The sequence below is a fragment of the Solanum tuberosum genome, unplaced genomic scaffold (genome assembly GCF_000226075.1).
Source record: "Solanum tuberosum cultivar DM 1-3 516 R44 unplaced genomic scaffold, SolTub_3.0 scf00618, whole genome shotgun sequence".
In the NCBI taxonomy this organism is placed as follows: Eukaryota; Viridiplantae; Streptophyta; class Magnoliopsida; order Solanales; family Solanaceae; genus Solanum; species Solanum tuberosum.
This window is the reverse complement of record NW_006239532.1, coordinates 40,267-45,569: the sequence shown is the minus strand read 5'-3', so window position 1 is coordinate 45,569 and position 5,303 is coordinate 40,267.

The following is a 5,303-nucleotide window of genomic DNA, read 5'->3' as shown; positions in this document are numbered from 1 at the left end:
GGTGGATTTTTTTTAAAAAAAATAAAAAATTATAAAATGGCTATATTACGTTAATTTTAAGTTATTTTGTAATCTGTAATAAATAAATATATCTAATTTAATATAATTACAAATAGTTTTGATTTTATTTTTAAAAAGAATTTTAAAATTTTTAGAACTTTATTTTTTAAAACTAATTAACTTCTCAATTCAAAATTTAAATAATTTAAATCTATATCTATATCTATATAATAGGAGAGGTGATAGCGCCTACGTTTCAGCACCATAAAAAAAATGGGTTTTAAAATAATAATAATAATAGTAATAATAATTTATTATTAAATTATTTAAAATCCAAAAATAAAAATAAAAATTACAAACATAAAAGGAAAAAAACTGAAAAAAGGGTTTTGAGTTATTTTTTTTAAAAAAATGTATAACTTCCCCCGTTTAACTAAAATTAAAAAATCCAAAAAGAAAAATAAAAATTAGAAACATAAAAGGAAAAAAAACCTGTAAAGATTGTTTTTTATTTTTAAAAAATGTATAACTTCCCTTGTAATTATATAAAAGTTTTAAAAAGAAGACGGTTTTTATTATTTATTTATTATTTAATATATCTACAAATTTTGTGGTGTTGACACGTAGGCGCTATCACCTCTCCTATTATATAGATATAAATAGATTTGAGGGTTATACACTTCTAAAAATTGTCCAAATAACATGTTTCATGTCTAAAGTAAGTAAAAACATACTTTAATCAATTGAAGGTTATAAATATGTTAAATCACATACCATAATTAATTACCAAAATCAAAGGTTACTAAGTAATAATTAAAGACCAAAAATGTATTATTCCAAATATTAGTAATTAAATTGTAGTGCTCCACCACCACCGTTTAGATTTGGACCAATATTTCCTTTGTTAAACGAGAATCACGGGCTAAGCTTAAATTTCCATGGCCCAAAACCCAATGTAAAATTAAGGAAAAATTATCTAACTACACAATTTATTTTACTATATTTTTAAAAAAAATTTACCATTAAAAAAAGGGAAAATTATGTGAGTTGACAAACATTATCAGTTTATTATTCACTATGGTTACAATTTCTATTAATTACTGTGTGGTTATAGTCTTTTATAATTTGCTATTAATTATGAGACCCACAAACTAATTGTATAATGAACGAAAAAGAGTCCTTTCCCTTTTTTGAGTATTCATTTATACAAATCTAATTTTATCTCTCCTCTCTCCCTTCTCTAATTCTCTCTTAAAATCACTCATATACATTGATTTTGAATTTCGAAATTTACTTTCTCCCTCCTAATCATGGCATCACAATTCAAGATAATCGCCCAAAACGTGTTTCAACTCTTTTTTTATTGTTTTTCGTTTGTATATGATTTATGCTTGTCTTTTTTTTTCTCAAAAATCTTTCTTCAATCTTCAAATTTTCAGATTTTATTAGAAAAAAATGGACGAAGTAACTCCATCCAAGAGGATTACTAGAGGTATACCATTGCGTGTCAAATTTGTTGATGATCCACCATCGTTCTCGTTGGATCTAACTCAAGCATTCTAAGATATTGCAAGATCTATTGTTAAATTTAAACCGAATGACGAAAGTAGATCCATTGAAGAGTTTGGAGCCAAGCACTGAAATGACTCAATTAAGATGCAACAAATTTTGAAACTTTTTCAAGCAAAGCATAGATGCGAAAAAGTTGAGGAAAAAAGTTTTATGGTTCAACAGGGATGAAACAATGGTATATGTATTTGTCGTTTTTATTGTATATTTCCATGTATAATATACAATTGTTTAATATATATATATATATCAATTGCATATATACAAAAAAGGTTGTCAATTGTATATATACAAATAGTTGTCTAGCATTTATCATTTGTATATCCTATACGATTGAATATGTTAATAATTTTCTAGCATTTATTATTTGTATATATTATACGATTGAATTTGTTAATGATATTTATATACATTTTAATTTGTATATCAAATGATATATGTATTTGTCGTTTTCAGAAATAATATATAATTACTTATTTGTATATATGCACCAGTTGTATATATACTAATAGTTCTCATGCATTTATCGTATGTATATCTTATACGATTGCATATGCTCATGATAATTATATGAATTTTGATTTGTCTATTGCAGAGATCATGATTTGAATTTTTTTTTTATTTCAAATGAATAATTAGATTGGAAGAACTAAATCGAATTATTAGTTTTAATCGGAAAATATTTGTTGTTGTATTATGGATGAAGAAATCAAACCAAAATTTGATTGTTATAACCCAGTAAAAATAAAATATCTCAATTTTAAGGGAGAATTTTATAGCTTGAGGAGTCCATTTTGGTAAGAAATTGTAAGGAAATACACTTAGCATGAATCGTGGGATATTTTCTTTTTTAAAACCGATTTTGTCGCATCAATTAAGGGATTAATTAACAGTTTTATTTTGTTGCTGTATTTAGTGCTCATGTATTCATTTAATTATTATTATTTTTGTATAAATTTAAAACAAAAATATGAGATATACAAATCTAATGCTCCATAGCAAACTAAACTATACCCATAGAGCGTAATTAGATAAACTATAGCTATGGAACATTATTTGCTTAAATCTGTTTGCCATATATGAAATTTACCCTTAAAAAAAAGAGACAAAAATCCCTACTCTTTTTAATTTCGGATACATCACTTTACGCAATGTATTGAAATGTTGAGTGATGTATCTGAAATCGAGACACGATGTATTGGGAAGTTAAGGATGTATCTGAAATTGGGACACAATGTATCGGGAAAGTTTTGAGATGTATCTAGATTCCACCAAATTTAAGGATTTTTTGTAATTTGAAAAAGAGCATGAATAAGATGTAATTAACTCAACAATATGAAATTCGGGTAAAATTCCCTAAAATAAAAGATATTCAATTATGTCGATCAAAAAAGGAGAAAAATTAGTTTGACCCATAATACAATTGAGTTTGTTTAAGAACACGAGGCATGCTATTGGCTCAATTGGAACTTGCAACTTGCTCTAACTTCAATCCTACTTGAATACCATTACAAATGGCAACTACTGCAATTTAATTTATTTATTTTCATTTGGCTTTTATTAGGATCATATGGAATATTATTCCAAAGAAATATAAAAAGACATTTATATGATGTGTCTTGTATATCCTAATAAAATGTTATTATTTCCTCTTGGTTTAAAGCTTGGTAAATACGATTAGCATACAAAAACTAGTCTCAAATTGATCATAATTAAGGGTCTCTCGATAAGATTTGTGGACTAAAGCTATCCTCCTCCTCCGTCCGCCCAAAAAATAAATAAATTATATTCATATATGTAACTATTGTAAAGTTAATAATCTTCTTATAAATTATTTAATCTCTCATAAGATATTATTCATCTTAGGTAAGATAATAAGAGAATCTAATTCAAGAGATTGATAAGTAGCTAAACGAAATATTATTTGATATTTTAGTATATTTGCTGCAATGCTTGAAATTTGAGAATTAAATAAATAAAGAACTTGTTTTCAATCATGTATGGCTAAAATGTGCCCATTCGGGGGTGACGCTCCCAACATGATTTTTCTCCAGGGCTCGAACCCGAGACCTCTGGTTAAGGGTGAAGCACTCGCATGCACCACAACCCATGTTGATTTTATATATAGTTTGTTGATGTTTATGATGTATGAAACTTTTATTTTAAATTTGATCTTATTTGGAGTAAATTTGAGTGTTAGAAATTGGACGGTTAAATTATTTTTTTGATGGCAAAACATGTACTTAGTAACTTCTATATAGACTTAGAAAAAAGAAAAATAATGACACGTACGTTTGTGTTTGATCACGTTTAACATTTTAGTATCCAGCTATGAATGATTTTTTTTTTCTTCTTTTGAAAAATGTTATGGTCTTAAGAGTTCAAAGATTGGGCTTAAGAATTCAAAGATTGACCATTACATTTTTCAAAAGAAGAAAAAAATAAAAAATCATTCATAGGTGGATACTAAAATGTTAAACGTGATTAAACATAGACGTACGTTTCATTATTTTTCTTTTTTCTAAGTCTAAAGGAAGAAATATATGACATCTAGGCTCTAGCTCCCCTATATATATATATGAAACAACAACCTTAGAGTCATATTTACTCTTCAATATATATTTATACAACATACGTACAAAAAAATCTCTTGTTTAAGAATGGAAGGTCTCAATCCAAACAAGGTACGTATACTATGTACGTTTAGATTATCTTATAGTACTATACTATATATATGTATATATATTCCGTTTCGAAAGATATATACATATATATATATTGTTATTGTTATTGTTGTTGTACGTAGTCGATATAATGTCTTCAACGAATCAATATTAATTACTATAGTTCTGAGGGATATATGCAGGTGAAAATTTTATCAAACGGTTGCCATGATCCAATATTAGAAGATGGAGGTGTGATTAGCATTAATAATGGTTGTCATAATTCACATTTAGTAGAAGTTAACAAAATTATTAATGGCCATGCTTTAGGGGAGCTTAATTTTGATTCAACTACTCATCTACTACATGATTATATGAAGATTCTTGATGAAAGAGCCACCATGCTTCTAGGTAAATTACCCTATTTAACAACATTATTCTTAATTTTCTTATTCGTACGTATTTAAATTAAGTTAATACACATCAATTGCCAATGAAATATGTACCAAGAATAATAAGTAATTAACTTATGCATGATTTTGGACCATGCATGCATCAAAAAAATTACTACTCCATATTAAGACATAAATAACGATAAAAATAGTCAAACACCCCTCCTAATTAATGATTTCTTAATTAATTAGAGACGTGTAAATGAAAAACACAAGTATTTTGAGACGGATCGAAGGGAATAGTTCTACTTAGGGGTGTTCACGGGTTGGTTTGGATCGGTTACAACAATCCATTCTAAACGAAAAATAGTTAAAATGACTTAAATTACTGAACTTTCGATCACTAAATTTACTATCAATAAATCTTTAAAATTCACTATATTGGCCTAGAAGGAAGAGACAATAACATTTTCAGTCCCACAAAGAATTGTCATAGACACTCATATACATGAAATCAATAAGATAAATGTTTCATCTTGGGCATTTTTGCTTTCAATAAGTAAATTATAAAGAAATTTTAATGAAAATATGTATAAGATCTTTAAAATTGTTTATAAAAACAATATATTAAGTATGTATATTAATAAAATATATGTATATAATTCATCGGTTCGGTTCG